The sequence below is a fragment of the Crocuta crocuta genome, unplaced genomic scaffold (genome assembly GCF_008692635.1).
Source record: "Crocuta crocuta isolate KB4526 unplaced genomic scaffold, BGI_CrCroc_1.0 scaffold323, whole genome shotgun sequence".
NCBI lineage: Eukaryota > Metazoa > Chordata > Mammalia > Carnivora > Hyaenidae > Crocuta > Crocuta crocuta.
This window is the reverse complement of record NW_027536465.1, coordinates 15932-35386: the sequence shown is the minus strand read 5'-3', so window position 1 is coordinate 35386 and position 19455 is coordinate 15932. Positions and strand designations below refer to the sequence as shown.

The window sequence follows — 19455 nt, the reverse complement described above, 5'->3', positions numbered from 1 at the left end:
TGTACAGGACAAGCCTCAGTGAGAAGTCAGCATTTGAATAAAGATCTACAGGAAGTGAGGGAGTGAGGATGACCAATATCTGGGAGAAGATAATTCCAGGCAGAGGGAATACAGCCAGGGTGAGGATCCAGAGGCAGAGGCAAGTTTGGCATGTTAGAAATGTTGCAAGGAGGCCAAGATGGCTGGAATAGAGTGTGGGAGAGGGAGGGTGGGGGGTTTGGAGTCAGATAGGTGATGGGTCAGCCTTGTGGCCCTGGAGCATGTGGTAAAGAGCTTGGCTTAGGACCCATTGGAACATTTCAAGTAGAGAGAGGGAGACAAGATCTGACTTGTTTTAACATGATTCTCTGGTTCCTGTGTGGGAAATAGCTTGTAGGAGGATACATACAGAAGCATGGACACAAGTTAGGCAATTATTGCAAAGATATAGGAGGAAATGTGATGGTAGCTTGGCTGAAATCAGGGTCATAACAGAGGAAATTGTGGGAAGCAATAGAATTCAGGAAAAATCTTGAGGATACAAGCAAAAGAAGAGACTGCCCCTGAGCAGATTTGCTGACTTTTGGATGTGGGGGAAATATAAGAATTAAGGGTGACCCCAATGTGTTGGATCTGAGAAACTGGAAACATGGATTCACTGTTAAAATGAGATCAGAAATGGTGCAGGAGGAACAGATTTTAGGAGGAGTATCTGGGGATTTGTAATGTTTATGTTAAATTTGAAATATCCATTAGATACTCAAGTAGAGTTGTAGAGTAATTGTTGAGTATAAGAATCTGGGACAAAATGGGAGAAATCTGGGTTAGATATATAAGTTTGGAACTCATGGGCATCTATGTTATTAAATGGTATTAAAGCCACACATGCTTAGGGATAAAAATAGAGATTCTAGGACTGATCCCTAGGACTCTCTTTCACTTAGAGGTCAGGGGCATATGGAGGAACCAGTGAAGCAGGTTGAGCAGCTAGTCAGAGAAAAACCAGGCAACTAGAGGCCAAATGAAGAAAGTGAGGTATAAGAATCCCCAACTGTGTTAAGTGCTAATGAAAGGTGAAGTAAGATCAGGACTGATGACCGAACACTGAAATTAGCTACATGAAGTTATTGGTGATCTTGAGGAAAGCAATTCTGACAAAAGCTTGTTTGGAGTAGATTTAAGTGAGAATGGGAAGAAAACATTTAGACTCAGTGAGTTTAGACAACTCTTTCGTGAGTTTTGCTGTGAAGAAAAGAAAAGGGATGGGCCGGTAAGGATTGTGTGTGTGTGTGTGTGTGTGTGTGTGTGTGTGTGTGTGTGTTATATTAATAGTGGGAGAAAGAATAGCACATTTGGATGCTGATGGGAATGGTCCAGGATAAAGGGGGAAGCTGCAAGAAAGTAAGGAGAAACTACAGAGAACAGTGTTCTTGACTAGGCGAAAAGAGATGGGATTTGGTGTGGAAATAGAGAGGTTAGCTTTAAATAGGAGCCTGGCCGTGGGAGGGACAGTAGGAGTAGATGGACAGAGAATCAGGCAGGCGGGTAAGATCTGGTTAAGAAAAATTGCAGTTCTTTCTAATTTTCTCTGTGAAATAACCAGATTCTCTAGCTGTGAGTAAGGCTGTGGCAGTAGTGTGAGAGGTTGGAGGAGAGAAGAGATGGGTGGAATAGTTGGCTAAGTAAGTTGATGGATGGAGGAAATGCACTGTAATTGCCAGATAGCAGCAGGGGCTTTGGGACGGTGAGGGAATAATGTGAGACCAGCCAACATGGCCAACATGGTAGCCTGAGTTTCTGTTAGTTGAATGGGTGACACTGCAGAGGGTCCAGCGGGTTGGACTGAATTAGAGCTATGCTTTAACCAGGTGAATAAGACAAAGCAAGAGAGGGACAAAGGTGTTGAAGGTGTGTTCCCAAATGATTGCAATGATGACTGACCATGGAAGGTAAGCTAAAGAAGGAAGGACATGAGACATGAGAGACAGTGAAAAGGTGGTAGGATAGAGTGACTTAGATGATTTATGATTAATACCTATTTTGGCAATTATTCTATTTTTGCCTGTGTACCCCACAATACTGTATGTTTCATGAGGACAATTACCATGTCTGTTTTTTGGCCAAACATTGTAACCTGGGCTTGGATCAGTCATTGACTCAAAAAAACATCAGTAATATATTTTTTTTAATTATAAACTAGAATTCTTTTTTTTANCTGTCTTTTTTCCATTGGATATTCTTTCCTGCTTTGTCAAAGATTAGTTGGCTGTATATTTTGGGTCCAGCTCTGAGTTCTCAATTCTATTCCATTGGTCTATGTGTCTGTTTTTGTCCCAATACGATACTGTCTTGATGATGACAGCTTTGTAGTGGAGGCTAAAGTCTCAGATGGTGATACTNCTGTCTGTTTTGAGCAGCTATTTAGCTGTCATTTCTTCCTGGAGTTTCTTTGGAGGAGAGTTCTTCCATTTCATCATTTTGGTTAGCTTTCTATCTTTTGTTAATTTTAAAAGCTATTGTACACACGTCCCCTGCGAGTTCTGCTGTATTAGAGAGGGCTCTTTTGACTTTTCAGGGCCTGTGTGTTCAGGAAGTGTTCTTTGGATGGTGTCTCTTGGCTTCTTTTGTTGAGCATTTGATTATTTTGTTTCCCTACTGGTAGTGGTATTTGGGACTCTCCACCATGTGTAGTTTGGCTTATTTCTTGAGGCAGCCCTGGAAAAAGATAACAGACAACCACAGAGGGAACACAGGTACACAAACACACAGACAAAACCAATAAACACGCAAACCCAGGCTCAGGTAAAAACAGCTACAACAACAAAACAGCTATCTGGAGGGGGATGGGCGTGGTTTGGTGTAGGCAGATCTTGTCTCCACTGTGTCCGCTGGCCTCCCTTAGGGCCCTCCTTGGTGGTTGTTGGGAGAAGAATGGCATCGCCCCAGTCCCTTCTCAACCAAGCGTTGCAATTCACTTCTTCGGTCCGATCTCCCTGTGCTGAGGATGTGGCCAAGGTGAGCTGAGTTCTATGCCCCACACCTCGCCTGTTTCCAGGTCCCAGTCCGCAGGCTTTGTTACTCTGCCCTGAATAGGCCCGCAGGTCGCTGCTTCCCTGTTGCCTGGGGGTTGAGTTGGGGGTGGGGGAAGTGTCGCAGCCTCAGATCTGCCGGGGTCAAGCAGGGATACAACCCAGTGCATTCGGGGAACGTAGCAACTTCAGGTCCGTAGAGTCCTCGTCGATGCAGCGCTCCGCCACTGTTTCAGTGGGCCACTGTCACGCGCTGCTGCCGCTTTACGGGGCGCTGGCACCGCTTCACCGGGTCGCCGCTGCCGCCGCCGCTTCAGCAGGCCGCTGTTGCTCGCTTCTGCCGCTTCACCGGCGCCGGGACCACCTCCGCAGGCATTGCTGCCGGTTCACCGGGGCCGCCGCCGCCATGGGTGGTGCTGGGTGCACAGCAGTTCAGTTTTTCCTGGCGCCTTCTGGGACCAGGGCACCTAGTTTAAAGTCAGCACCCCAGCCAGAGCTAAAAAACACTGTCTTTACAATCTGAGGTTTTTTCTCTTCTCCAGGGACGGTTCTATGAGCAATCTCAGCTTTGCTTTCCTTTCCCCTGGACTCGCGGCAGCTCGCCACCACTCGCCGGTTTCTCACTCACCGCAGCTGCACGCAAGCCGGGGTCCCTTCCCTCCCTCCGTATCTCTGGGTCCCGTCCCGCTTTTATCTTCCCCAGTTCGCACTCACGCACTTATGAGGTTTCCTTCCCAGTGTACTCTGTGTCTTTCTCTTCCCAAACTCCTGTGGCTCAGTGTCCTACGACTTTAGGCCTTCTCTGTTTGAGAGATGGGTGCAGGCGAAATGTCCGGAGCTCCTTACTTCTCCGCCATCTTGCCTCCAATTAGGCATCAGTATTATTAATTGAATACACGAATGAAGAGTAGCTTCTATTTATTGAATGGTTACTATGTGATAGGCATTTTGTTAAGTACTTTGTAAACATTTATCCCTCATAGTAACCCTATGATGTGGTATTATTACATCCCCTTTTGCAAATGAGAAAATAAGCTTAGAATGGCTAATGGACTTTTCAAATCCCCTCTAGCTGGCTGGAATCCAGATCCATTTGTCTGCAAAGTCTGCAACCCGACTACCATGCTATGTCCTTCTACAGTTAAAAATGCTTTCTCCTCTGGTAAGGAGCCAGCCTTGGCCTCCCTACCTGGAGACTTGAACCCTCCCCCCCTCGCCCCCCCCCATGATATCCCTTCTTCCTCCTCCAGCACTACTCATGATTTTAATATTGATTCTACAGGATTGTTGTGAAGATCCCACTAACTTATGGATGTAAAAGTCCTTTTCATTTTTTAATTTTTTATATTAAGTAAAGAAACCACTTTGATTAGGATTTGTTCTTTACCACTTCAGGCTGTTTATTCCTTTAACTCTTCCATATCTCATCTTTCATTACCCTCTTCTCCCTTTGCCACATGTTAACATCCACCCAGTCTTCAGTTTAGAATGTGGGTATAACTTCTCCATAAAGATCCTAGGCCAGAGAAAGAAAGGCAGTGTTTGGGTTAAATTGTCTTGGCCAGAGGGAAAATGATTTGAACTTAAAAAGTCATGTGCTAACCTGGGCATTCCTAGAAAAGAACTGTAGACATTCCATTTGAAGATGATGAGATGTTATCTCCCTTTGCAAGAGACAGTCTTTCCCAAGTGCAGGAAATGCTCTCATGTGGGAGGCTGAGGTTAGCGACTTTCCCACTCAGAGGCTCAGTGCTCCCAGATTTGCCAGAAGAGGGTGCTCTTGCCATCTGCACCTTCTGTGCCTTTGCTTTTTAGTGTTGTGTGTGGTTTAGGGCTGCTCAGTATTTTCTGGAAGCTGGATCTTCAGTACCCTCTAGTAGGGCTGTACAGCTGCATCCTGCACCAGGGTGCCCTGCTGAGGGCATTCGTGGTGCCAACATCCAGCTTCCACTCTTCTTGCTGACCTGTGTGCTCTGTTACTACCCAGTTTGTCCAGGGGAAGGGGCACCAGTTTATAATTGCATAAGCAGGCTGGGTGGGCTGGCGGAGGCCTGAAGCACCCCTGTCCTGATGGCCCAAGTGGGCCTGTCTGTGCATGTGTGTGCACTGCTCATAACATTACCTTCGAGAACTCAGATCAAACACTGTGGTGCCTTATTTTACCATCAGTGATCTGACCCTTCCAGAATTTCAGATGCAATATTCATGGCAAATTTCTTCATATTTTGCTCCCCCACCCCCAGCTGATGATAATTCATTACCATTGGGTGTTCATAATCTTGCTTTCTTTCTCTTTAAATTTTATTTATGCTTTTATATTTTCTTCTCTCCACTCCCGTTCAGTATATTTCATGCGAATTTTTGATTTTTTGTATGTGCTTTTGCAAAATTTAGGTTGTCATTTTGTCTGCCAGTCTTTGTATTTCAGAAATTGTATAGTGTTATGAATCTCATTCTTATTTTCTTTCACTCGGCATCTCCTTCTTATTTTCTTTCATTCGGCATGATGTTTCTAAGGTATGGATGTTTTTAATTTTTCAGCTGCTTTGTCTCCCTCCCCCATTCTCTTTGGCTTTCCTGTTTACATGGCTTATTAAAGTAAGGTAAGGTTACAATATTCCCTTTTTTGGGAAGACTTCTCTCCTTCTTCCAATGTTAGGCTCCCTCTTCTGGTTTCCTATAGTATTTCAAGTCTTCTGTTGCTGTGATTATGATTTCATTTTGTAATTTTAAAAAATCTGTTTATCTGTTTGTGTTGAGATCCTCCATAGAGCAGACCATATACATTTGTGCAGACCATATACATTCTAGCACCTAACCAATCTTGGAACAACAAATGCATGTTGGATGGATGAATACTAGTGATAATCGCTAACATTTATTGAGTGTGAATGTGTCAGACACTGTTCTGAGTGTTTTACATCTGTTGAACTCATTCTACTCTCACAATAGTACTATGAATTAGGGACTATTATTATCTTGATTTTACAGAGAGAAAAACTGAGACATGGAATGTTCAAGTAACTTTGAAATTCATGTAACATATAAAATTCAAATACATCCCCCCCCCACACACACACAGTTAGTAAATGGTGGAGCTGAGATTCTAACCAAGGCAGCCACCCTGGTCCAAATGCCAGGGTCCTAACTGTCATCTACATCACCCTGCTGACTGCGTAGGACTTGTGGCTCCTGGTCCAGCACACCAGTGCGTGTTCCATGCCACAGAGCAGTCTCAACCTTTGTTATTTCTGTTCATTACTAGGTGTCTGTTAGGTATTGCCATATGTGCTGTTTTTTTTTTTTAATGTTTTATTTATTTCTAGGAGATAGAGAGAGAGACAGCGTGAGCAGGAGAGAGTCAGAGAGAGAGGGAGTCACAGACTGAAACAGGCTCCAGGCTCTGAGCTGGCNAAATTCATGTAACATATAAAATTCAAATACATCCCCCCCCCCACACACACACACAGTTAGTAAATGGTGGAGCTGAGATTCTAACCAAGGCAGCCACCCTGGTCCAAATGCCAGGGTCCTAACTGTCATCTACATCACCCTGCTGACTGCGTAGGACTTGTGGCTCCTGGTCCAGCACACCAGTGCGTGTTCCATGCCACAGAGCAGTCTCAACCTTTGTTATTTCTGTTCATTATTAGGTGTCTGTTAGGTATTGCCATATGTGCTGTTTTTTTTTTTTTAATGTTTTATTTATTTCTAGGAGATAGAGAGAGAGACAGCGTGAGCAGGGGAGAGTCAGAGAGAGAGGGAGTCACAGACTGAAACAGGCTCCAGGCTCTGAGCTGGCAGTCAGCACAGAGCCCGACGCGGGGCTCGAACCCACGAACTGCGAGATCATGACCTAAGTGAAAGTCGGACGCTTAACCGACTAAGCCACCCAGGTGCCCCGCCATGTGTGCTATTATCTCACTCAATCACACAAGAACTTGTGGGTGGGTGTCATTATCCCCACTTTTATAGATGAGAGGCTCCAAAGAATATGGTACCTCGTCTGTGATCTCACAATTAGTGGCAGAGCCAAGATTTTAATCCTGGTCATACTGACTGTAAGTTCCATGCTCTTTCTATGATATCACATGATTATCAGAGAGAGCACCCTGGGTCTTAGATCCTTGCTACTCTGATTCTTTAAATTTGTTGGAAACTGATTGGCACTTGGTGGAAAAGTACAGGCTCTTCCAGGCTCTTTTGCTGTGGTATGAGGAATGTTCTCCAGTGAGCTGTGATTTCCTCCATGGGGTTGCCACTGAAGGCTTGGAGTCTCTTTTCAAGAATCCAAGTCTCTTTCCCCATTCCCCATTCCCCATTCTGAAGGGCGTACCAGATCTAACAATTATTTCTCCCTCCCTAAGCCAATTTATGTGATATTTTTTATTGCTTACAATCAGAGGACTCCAAACTGATAAACCCCATGGTAGGTATTATTAATCAATTATGACACTTTTTGTAGCTTAATCTAGATGCAGATTTTGAATCCTTTTCAATATTGTACTCTAGGAGACATTATGAATTGTTAGAATTAGCAGGTGAGATGGAACTCATTTAGAATCTGTACTCATTTTCCATTTACTGTGAAACAAATTACTGCAAAATTGGCAGCTTCTAACAACATATTTATGATCTCACAGCTTCTGTGGGTCAGGAGTCTGGGCATGGCTTATCGGGGCTCTCTGCTCAAGGTCCCACAGAGTTGCAATCAAAATATTGGCCAGGCTGTGTGCCTTCCTGGAGCTCAGGTGCTCTTTCACTCTCATGTAGTTGTTGGCCAGATTCATTTCTTTGCAGTCATAGGACTGAAGCTGCCATTTTTTTTTCAGGCTGTCAGGAGGAGGTCACTGTCAGCTCTAAAGGATTCACAGAGATTCCTCATCACATGGCTGTGTGCCAATCTTGCTCATTACACAGCAATTCTGTTCTTCTGGGTGTGCAGGAAGATCTTTTCAAGAAAGACGAGGTCTCTTTTTTTAAGGACTTTCATCTGGATTAAGTCAGGTCATCTATCTCCTTTTTGATTAACTGAAAAATCAACTAACTTGAGACCTTAATTACGTCTTTAAAAATCTTTTCCCTTAGAATATAACTTACTGATGGGAGCAAGATCCCTTACATACATAGATCCCATGTGTATTCATGAGAACTGTATTATACAGGATGTGTATGCTGGGTGATGGGAATCTTAGGAGACCATCCTAGAATTACTGCTACTTCAGCACCCCTGATCCAGCTCAAATTCTTTCCTATACAGGTGAGAAAATCGAGGCTGAGGGAAGGAAGTCAGTTGCCTATGCACATGGGATTTCTAGAGGCCCAGCTGAAGTTAAAATTCTAGCTCTTCAGCTTTCTACTGCAGTGCCCTTGAGGTCAATGTCAAACTATTGCTGAACCTATTTATCCAGCTCTGTTCAATCTCTGACCTTGTAGCAACAGCTGTGTTTTAGTCATTTTTGTCTCTCCCTTCTCCCAACTCTCCTTGCCTTAACAAACAGATACACAAAAAAAATGTTTGTGTTGATTCGACTAAAAGTCCATTGGAATTCGAAGGGTGAAGTGAGTTGTATAATGTCTAACAGCAAACCAATGAAGGATTGAGACACAGAGAGAAGCCTTAGAGGACTTTGATGGAATATTAATAGAGTCCCTGTCAGTGACAATAGCCTCTCTTCTTCCAGCAGCAGCTGTGACCTTTCAAAGTTAAGAGTCACCATGGGGACCCTTCCAAAGCAATGGACCCCCTGCTTTTCAGCAAATGAAGCCACTTACCCATGATGCTCATGCTGGAGCTTGTGGAAGAACATGATGAATAGGTGAAAAGGTTGTTAAAAATGTCAGCTGATGACCCCAAATGATCTCTTGGGAGTTGGCAGGGCTTGAAAGTTTTCACTCACCAGATATTTGAGGGTATTTGAATGGACTTTGTTCCTCTTCTCATAGTCCAGACTTCTTAATATGAAATGTAAGTTCATTAAAACTAAGGTGCCCACTAACAGAATCCTGTGGGAGCTTTATGTATAATATATAAAACATATATATATATTAGAAATATAAATGTTAAAATATAAAAGTGTTTTATCACAATTTCCCAGGGACTACATTTTTCAAATGAATTTTATTAAAAATTTTTTTGAAATGTTTGTTTACTTTTGAGAGAGAGAGAGAGACAGGCAGAGCGCAAGCAGGGGAGGAGCAGAGAGAGAGGGAGATGCAGAATCTGAAGCACGCTCCAGGATTTGAACCCATGAACTGTGATATCATGATCTGAGCCAAAGTTGGATGCTTAACTGACTGAGCCACCCAGGCACCCAGGACTACATTTTTAATGAGAAAAAAAAAAAAAAAACCTTTTTGAGATATGGATACCTATACAATTTCTTGGAAAGAGCACATTTCATGGAAATTATCAAATCCTGAGCTTAATTCTCTAGACCAGCATATTGCCTGAAAAATAGTAGACTTTTAAAGAATCACAAATGTCTAGAGATGATTTGTAGAGTCAGGGACAGATATACAGCAAGAAGGAAAAGGTGGTTTTTTCTTTTAAATAAAGGATTCTGAAAGGCATCTTTGATTACTTATTGTATGAGTTTTCTATTATTGTATAACAAATTACCCAAAAACTTAGTGGTTTAAAATAAAAGACAGTTATTCTCCTATCAGTTTTTCAAGTCTAGAAGCCAGATATGACTTAGCTGAGGGTTTCTGGCTCATGGTCTTACAGGTGTTAACCAGATCTGTGGTCTTATTTTAAGGCTCTACTGGAGGAAGATCCTTTTTGAAGCTCACTCAGATGGCTGTTGGAAAATGAGCCATCAGCTCTTGAGGGCTGTTTACCAGAGACATCAGTTCTTTCCATAGGGCAATTCCTTCATGCTCTCTCTGAGCCACATGAGACAACGTGTCACTGTTGAAGCACAACCTCATAATTCACAATTGCTCCATGCTTGCTTCAGGGAAATGACCTTAGCAGTAACTCAGAGCTCCTAGGTCAAAGAAGAATTACAAATGCTTGTATAAAAAATTCTTTAACATGTTTGTTGCCCTCTATGTTATATAAATATTAAAGTCTGAAAGCTTTCTTCTCCAGGTCTGGTTTTCCTAATTATTCTACTGCTAGCTGCATGTAAAGGCAGCCAAGTTCATAGATGGTCTCAGATCTCAGAAAGGCCCTATGTCCCACCCACTTCATTAAAATCAAAATACTCAAATTTCCATTACTCTAAGGAATCTGCTGTCTTAAAGCACAAGTTTTAGAAGGCTTCTGTCAAAATACAAATAACAATCCCATACCTCTCATTACTCAGCAAAGCACCCAGAGAGGGCAGGACCAGATGAGCCATCACAGTGTAAGGGATGCATGGGTATCTGGGCACCTGAGGGCAAAAGAGGAGGATGCCAGCAATGAAGGCCACAGTAAGAATCCTACAAAGTTACAACTGGAGAGGCTTAAGAGTTTCTAGCCATATTTTAATTAATTAATTAATTAATTAGTTAAATAATTTGGTAGAAGAGGAACCTCTATGGAGGAGAACTACATTGGTATATATGACATGACAGGCTGGTAGTGGAGAAGAAGCTGGAACCCAGGTCTCCAGGTCTTCTGAAAGGCAAAGATGCCTTTCAGAATCCTTTATTTAAAAGAAAAAACCACCTTTTCCTTCTTGGAACAAGATGAGATGAGGCCAACTTCTGTGCTCGCAGCAGAATCAAGACTAGGGCTCAAGTCTAAGTGAAATTCCTGGATCCTTCTCAGAATCAAGCTCTCTCTGCTCCCTGCTCTATGCCCTCCTACCCTTTGCCCACACCTTTACCTGGTCCATCAAAATCAACTTTGTATTAAAATGATATGCATAGGGATCCCTCTTTCCCCAATTAAGTGGAAATCTATCACTTGTGGTCTAGTGTTTAATCTCTCTTATTTTGGTAAATTTCCCCCGGAAAGCCATTATTCCCACTAGTTTTGTGGTTGGGAATGATTGGCTCCATCTCCAGAGTCTTGGGCATGAGCTAATTATCCCTCCCCTCTGCAATTGCTTCAAAGATGGGCACACAATCTAAGCTGAGCCATTAAGCTCTGAGGATATGTTTTCTGGAGTCCCTGGAAATAAATGTTTTCTGTCCAACCCTGGATTCAATCATGTGGGGCTTGGAGTTGCTATAGACATTTTTTTATCAGGAGGGAGACAAGCTGGAGACTGAGGATAACCCAAGAAGATGGTGGAGCTAAATGATGCAAAGAAATTAAATCTGGATGTTGTTATTTGAGCCTGTGTAGCAAAATGCAACTGAAGCCAGTTCAATCCTTGGACAATAGCCTAGAGTGATTTATTCAGGTCTTTCTCAGAAAAACAAATAAATAAACTAATGCTCACCTAACATCTGCAAAACTAAATATGCTGATGAGCCCCCTCCAAGAATGATAAACTCTTGCAAAGGCAAATTTCATTCTTCAAACCAGATGGCAGAAACTTCCTTACCACTCTAAAAATGGTACCTCTTTTGAGCTTAAGAAAATCTCAAGACAGAGACTCCAGGAGGGATTATATAAGAGTTTTCACAGTGTATTTGACTATATTTTCTCAAAGAATCTTCCTAACAATCATTTTTGACAGGTTAGTACAGCTCCCAGATTAAAAATGATAATATGGAGACCCTGTGAAATTTAGAGCTATGGGATCTAGACCAAGGCTCCAGACATTAATGGCCTGGGGCCTGTTCCCCAGTGTAGATGATGATTTAGCTGCATTAGTCAGACTGACTCTGGCTCTTCCTGTTCTTATGAATAGTTGTTACGAAAACATAGACTCCAGAAGCTCTTATGTCTGGCACAGTCTGAGAATTTCACATGGTAAAAAGGTAAGATAAAAATGTTTTCACGAGCTTACTCAACTCTTGGAGACAGATAGCTAGCTAGGTGATCCCTTTTCAGATGGTTCATTTTAGTCTAGAATCATGCCTCCAAGCACTCAGGACTCTTGTTGATGGACATTTTCAGGAATTAAACTCCAGGTTCCTTATGAGAGGCCCTTTGGCCCTTTGTTCCCTGTGTTTGGGTATGGTTGAACCACATCCTCTTTGGTGCAATGCTCTTGGTATCTTCAGAACTTTCTGGACTGGTTATGGCAGTAATACTAAACTCTAAACTGCATGGAAGGATGGCTCCTTCATGTATGGCTCCCCCATTTTTATGCCCCCACTCAGCTCAAAATGTGACACCAATATGCATCCCAAAAGCGCTTGTTGAAGAAATGAATTTCTGAACACTGATTCAGGAATGTCAAACAAGATTGAAAATCGAATTGAGTTGATCAAGATTTATGTAATACAATCAGAGACACTGGAGTTGAAAAGGAGTGTTGAGAATCAGAGATGCAATGGGTTGTAATGGAAAGAAAACAGAAGAATAAAAAAAGTATCCATTAATGCCTATCTTCATTTGTGATCCCCTAGCAGAGGGATTTGGGAAGCCATTGAATCATCCTGAATATTGTTTTCTGTGTCTTTACAGGAGCCAATGACATAGAGTGGATTCATAGAGTCGTTGTGTCACATAAGATGGCATATGTAAAAGTACTTTGCATATTTTTGGACACACTATATAGTTCTGGTGCAGAAATTAAGGAAAGGAAATGGTAACCCGAATGTGACTTCAAAGAGAACAGTTGATTTAGAAACTAAGCAAATAGAGAGCTCTTCCTCAATTCACCAACTTTCATTTATTGGGGAATCTGGCACATTCACCAGTTGAAGTCAAGTTAAAAAGCATGCATCTCTGAAAATTTTCCATATTTTGCTGGGCTGGCCACAGTGTCCCCTCCACTACAAGAGTAGTAGGAGACAGTGGTGGTAGTGGCAAGGTCACATTATGCTCCCACCTTCCTGACTGAAGAGGGTCTGCTGAGAACCTGAAGAACCTGAAGAAACACCAAATAGGCTGACTTTGTAGACCCCAGGAACATCCTGACTCTGATTTCTTGAGCTCGGGTAAGTTCTTGAGCTCAGCTCTATGCTTGATTTGTGTGGATCAAGCACAGAGCTGGGGTCTGTAGCCCCCAGGACTGCTGGAAGCCAGAAAGTGTGGGATAGAGTCAGTTGAGAAAACTACTTGGGCTTCTCTGGGCCACGGGATGGCTTTCTTTCACCAGTCTGTCACTTAGGTCTGGGAAGCAGGAAGTTCTCAGCCATCTGGGTTCATAAAGCACAGCTGGGACATTCCTGGTGCTCATAAAGTTTCTGACACTATCTGGGTGTGTGGGGGGGAAGGGGTCCTGGAAAAAGAGGGAGCTCATAAATCACATTTCTAAAGGCCTAGTTGGATCTTAAAATAGTCATTTTCAAGCTCTGAAGACTACATAAGGGCATCCATAAAAGGCTCCAGTGACTCAGGATGCAACAGATATCTTGGGTTTTATATAACCTTAGGCTTCTGTGACACAGGGGTAGGAATGGGCACAGCATGGTTTAGTAGATATGATCTCAGTCTGTGGAATTTAACATACCTGAATCCAGATATAGGCTGCGTCTTTCACTATTAGTGCAATCCTGGGTGTCTCTGAAGCTCAGTCTTCTCATCCATTCATTAGGCATATAGGTAAGCTTTGGTTATTAAACACACACTATGTGACAGCTTTTGTGGTAAGCTTTTTATTACACATCAAATTTAATTAAAAGCATAAACCTCATATAGTGATAGTGAGGATGAGATTAAACCATACATATAAAGTACCTGTTCCAGGCACATAGTAACTATTCAGTAAATGGTTGCTATAATTTTCATCATTATTGGCGATTATCATGGAATTTTGATTTCAGGTCTGGTGCTATTGGAGGTTGTAGTTAAACTTGAAATTGAGTGTTTTAATAATAATCTCTCACCTTTTTAAAAGTCTACCTTATGCTTAAGTCATACCCCTGACAATTTAGTAGCGCTCAGTTAGTTATCTCTGGATGTCTGGCCCTGATTTGTTAAGCAGAGCACACTTCTTTTTAAAGAGTGTAAGAGGCATGCTGGCCAGGAGGTAATGGAATTCCAGTAACTCTTAGAATGACAGGTCAGGTCCGAATTGCCATACGGAGACTCATCTATCCAGAAAGGAAGAGGGAATAAAAGATTGATCTGATTTTGTTCTGGGTCTAGATGTTTGAGTCTAGATTCCTGAACAATTGAGTGGCCTTTACTATAAATGCTGTCATGGGTTGAATTGTGCCTGTTCAAATTTCATGTGTTGAAGTCCTAAATGTCACTCCCTCAGAATGGGACCTTATTTGGAGAGAAAGTCTTTACAGAGATATTTTAATTAAATTAAAATGATGTCATATTATTGGGGTTCTTACATAAAGGAGAGGCTTGGAGATCTACAAGCCAAAGAGCGAGGCCTGGAACAGCACTTTTATCTCACAGCCCTCAGAAAGAACCAACCTTGCCAGCACCTTAACTTCAGGCACCTAGCCATAGAAATTTGGTAATAAACAATAAATAGACAATAAATTCCAGTTTGGTGACATTCTGTTACAACAACTCTACCAAGGAGCAGATAGTAACATTCTGGCTATTTTAAGGCCATAGGTGGTATCCTGTTAGGGGAGGTATGGTCAGGGAGAGCTGGTGGGTAGGAAGGACCAACCATTCTTGGAACTGAAATAGACCCCGTTTGGAATTAACTTCTACTCTTTGGTCAGCAGGGATTCCAGAAAATGTTTGCAAGGTGTACTCCCCTTAGGCAAGGACTAAAGCTGACTTATATTAAAATTAGTAAATATTGAGAGTAATAAGTGTCTTCAGGGACTGGGAATTCACCAAAATAGGTAGATTGTGTGCAATGGCCAGTCTGAATCATTGGAACTTTTTAAAGAATAAAGACATTTAACATCCACAATCACTAGAACAGAGTAAATAACATGCTTTCTACTGGAAGTCTTTAAGGCACATGTGTTAATAACTGAATAGAATATTGATTATATACAAACGTGGTATTTTGTTTAGAGCTGAAGATATTCTTCAGATGGTGTTTTCTGGTAGACTTCAATAGTCTACTCACTTCAGTTACTTTTTTTTTCTTAAATAGTTTATTGTCAAGTTGGTTTACATATGATACCCAGTTCTCATCCCAACAAGTGCCCTCCCCCACCCCCATCACCCCCCTTCCCCTCTTCCCCACCCCCATCAGCCCTCAGTTTGTACTCTGTTACTTTTATAAACATATTTAAACAGCTCTTTTTAAAAAAGAGGTATTTTTCAAAATGTAATACAGGAAACATGTATTCCAAGATGTTAACATATATTTCTTATATTAATTATATTATATTATATTATATTAATTATATTATATTATATTATTATATCATACTATATTATACAGATAGATAGGCAGTCATCATGAATTTTACAATAATTTTATTGCCCTGTTAAACGTACATTGGATTTTAAGATAATCCTAACATTGGAAATATTAAAACATGAAAAAAAATGAGCATTTTAGACAATACAGCCAATGGTAAATAGATTAAAAAGGGTCCTGTGGCCCAACAAATTTGGAAATACTCCATACTTTTTCTGTCTTAGAGATTCAAAATGCACATTTCTGTGTAATATACCTCTGGAAAGTTCAGTGGTAAGCAAATATGATACTGATTAACTTAGAATTTTTACTGCTTCCTGGCCTTGGAAACATTTTCTTATTGAGCTTCTTGTGAGAAGTTCTCTGGACTCCATTTTGGGAAATGCTCCATTTTGTCATTGCTTGTCTGCATTGACACAGAGCTTGTCTGCACTGACACAGCCACCAGATTTTGTGATGCTGGAGTAAGAGCTTTCTAGCATTTTGCCAACCAATGCCAATGACTGGGTAGAATGTTGCTAGGTCCCATGTCAGAATTCTTTGGTATGGCAGCTCACTGCTGGCCATGCTGTTAGCACATTTGCCAGCTGGAGGTGTCCTCTGTCTCTGGGGATTCTAATGGCCTCAGATCTTGGCAGAAAGCATCTGGGAACTGTTGGGTGATGGGATAATATGAGCACTGTATACTTACCGGATCTGGGGAGAGTTTTTTATTGTTGACTATCCTTGGAGGTTCTGCTCCATCATGGACCTTGAGGGATATTTGCTTAGCATTTTCTTTTGCACCCCAACCTACCTCAAATGTCCTTATGGACTTTTGCCTGCTTTCCTAGTGCACAAAAAGTTCTCTTTTCTACCCTTAGCTGTTCTTGGAAGTGGAAGTTGTTTTTCTCAGATTAATATTGCATTGGCTGGTTTTCAGACACTCTTTGAATGATGTTGCTATAAGCATATTTATTGCTGATTTTTCCTACTTTTTATAAAGATCAGTCATTAACAGGAGAGGCTTGCTAATTAGGCAGAAGGGCTATGTTGCTTTCTAGATAAATCCATCCCTGTGATGGATTTATAACTTTTCATGTAACTTAGGGGTTTAGGAATCTCAGCATTGGAGAAATTATTTTGAGCCAATAGCTTCTTGTAAAAAACTTTTGCTTGGATATTTCCTTGTCCCTAATAGGAAACAAGGTCCAGTTCATAAACACTTCTTTGCTATCATATTAGTGCTTCTATCACTTCCTTGTTTCTTGGGCTGTGGATCAAGTGTTCAACATGGGAATTGCAATGCTATCTATCTGTCTGTCTATCTATCTATCATATCTAAATAGTCAAGAGTGCAGTCTCCGGGATTAAATTAAAACCCTGGTTTCTCCATTTAGTTATGTGATTTGAACGATTGTTCAACTGCTCTGAGTTACATAATATGAAAATAGGGATTATAGATTTTTCATAATCTGAAATGAGAATTATTTCATTAAAGGTAATGAGATAATGTATTTTCTATATGTGGACACTTAGAAAGCCTATACTAATTTTAGTTAATAATAAGTCTGATTCTGTCTCCAGGCTTTTTATGTAAACTTTCTTACATAAAAGAACATCTATGGGATTTGTCCATGGAATGATGCTGTTGTAATTCCATTCTTCCATTAAATGATTTTCCAGGAGACGTTTTCCCAGTGTTTGGCTTTCTATAGCTTCCCTTTTACAATTATTAGGGCAAAAGTCCCATTTTTTCTACCAATTTCTCTGCTTTCATTTATGCTCACATCTGCCAGAAAATGTCAAAACTCACATGGATCAAGCAGGTACATTCCTCATCTTTTATTCTTTTATAAATCATTGAATGATGGTGCTAGTGTTTGCTGAAACTACCTTAATCTGTGATCATCTATGATGTTTTGCAGAATAATTTGTCTCAAATATAAAGCTTATGTTCACTTAATAAATGGGTATTTCAACATTAAAATCATCTTTGCAGAGTGACATCTGATGAAATGGCTTTGTGTTATAGTGTGTTAAACTTTCTTAAATAAAATTCTAAAATTTGTGGTTAGAGAGTCCATAATATACTTTAAACTTTTCCTGGGAACAAGTCAGAGGATAGATGAAATGAAAGAATGAATTCTGCAGTAGGCTTTTAAAGTTATTTTTACCCCTTTCACCTACTAGAAAAGAGAAAAATCGGGGGGGGGGGAGGTCATTGTAGATTTCTACAGGTTTAGACACAGATATTACATATTTTTACTGAGAAAAAAAGTGCATAGAGGAAGAAAGTGTACTGACCAGTACTCAGCTAAATATATGACAGGAGCCCTATGCACATCTAGGGTTTTCTGTCTGTGCAACTGCTTTTCTTCAATGTCCTGTCCTGCAAACTTTGGCTGCCTTGGTCTCTCCAGATTTTCAGCTCCATTTCATTTATGAAGTCTACTAACCTTTTTATACTGTGGTCTGGAAACTTTCTTAAAGGGAGAGATCTGGGAAATTTAAGAGCTCATTTGTTTGTTGCTTCTCAAGAAACATTGTATTTTATTGCCTGACGTAAGTGTCTTGCAAACCATTAGTTTACATTTTTGTCCACTTTTTTATGTTTCAGGTAGGATGGAAAATCCAATCTCTGTTGCTCTATCTTGGGTAGAAGTGGAAGTTCTGGAAGGGGCTTTTAACTGGATGAACAATACAAGTAATTTGAAGTTGCCCAAACTATATTGTATTCAAGCCGTCTTGAGTTTTCATTTTATACTACCTGCCATGAAAAGTAGATAGACTTTGTCTCTGGAAAGATCTAGATTTGAATCTTGAAACTAGCAGCCTATAGGTATATGATCTTGGGCAACAACCGTACCTTCCCTCAACCTCAGTATTATGTTTGATGGAAGGAGATGGAAAAAAAAAATTACTTTAAACCCATAAATACAGGGGATTCTATGAAGTACTGTTTTTTTTATACCAAAATATAAGCAGTAGGTAGGGTGATGCTAAAATAAGTGAGAGTGAATGTATAGTTTATAGTTCCACGAAACACCCAAAAATAACAGGGTAGATCTATGTGTATTCTCAGTAAAACTGTTAATAATGTACTGTTAGGTAAGTAAAGCATTTTGCAGAAAAATGTATATAGTGTGTGAAGTGATTTTTAATTCAAAATCTGTGTGTGCTTGTGTGTGTGTATGTGCATGTGTGCGTGCACACACACACACACGTGCACGCTTATGTGAAGCAAACTCCAGCTGGAAAAATATATGACAAACTTAAGGAAGTTGAGGAATAGAGAGGCAAGATGGCAGAGAAGTAGGGAGCTCCGTATATTTCACTCGCCCCCATCTCTCAAACGGAGAAGGCCTGAAGCCATAGGAACCCTTACAGAATCCAGGAGTTTGGTAGGAAAAGGAGACAGAGTGCGCTGAGAAAATCTTATAGCATGACTGCGAACTGGGGAAGATAAACAGGGACCGGAACCAGAGACACAGAGGGAGGGGAGGGATCCCCCTTTGCGGGGAACCGTGGTGAGTCTAGGGGAAAAAAGAAAGAGTGGCTGAAACTGCTTAAGACACTGTCCCTGTCGCTGGAGAAGAGAAAAACCTGGGCTCAGGACACAGAGGGATCCAGTTTCCTGCTGTCCAGCTGACCCTAGGCGGATGCAGTCGTCCCAGGCGACCCCAGGAGACCTCGCTCACCAGTGCGACCTGGAGGGGATGCGGCGGCACCTGAAGCTGCGCCTTTGTGCTTCAGGCTTAGCTGGATCCCCAGGGGGAAGGTGAGAGGCGTCAAACTGCTCTGAGGGACTCTCCTGCAAGTTTATATTTTGGGCAATATCAAAGGGGTGTGCGGACTAAGATCTGGAAACGAGGCCTGGCTTGGGATATACAGCACGGCCCACCTTGGCTACGCCCATGGCACAGGGAGATTGGACCCAAAAGAGTGAGTTTTAATGCTTGGTTCGAGAAGGGACTGGGGCGTCACCACTTTTCTCCCCACAACCACCAAGGTAGGACCTCAGGGAGCTGCCTGCGGGAGGCAGTGGAGGCTAAGACCCACCTACACCAAACCATGCCCATCCCCGCTGGAGAGTAGCTTTTTTTTTTTTTTTTTTTTTT

The 19455-nt window shown here is 41.6% G+C and overlaps 1 long non-coding RNA gene across 2 annotated transcripts; it reads left to right on the top strand.

Moving 5' to 3' along the window:
- The first annotated feature begins 2847 nt into the window (after window positions 1–2847).
- LOC144218893 (uncharacterized) lies at window positions 2848–10097 on the top strand. 2 transcript variants are annotated; one of them, XR_013331283.1, is made up of 3 exons: window positions 2848–2994; window positions 8693–8835; window positions 9770–10097. It is a non-coding gene; the product is annotated as an uncharacterized LOC144218893 (long non-coding RNA). The 2 variants fall into 2 exon arrangements; XR_013331284.1 differs by having other exon boundaries at window positions 8693–8976.
- Window positions 10098–19455: the final 9358 nt, after the last annotated feature.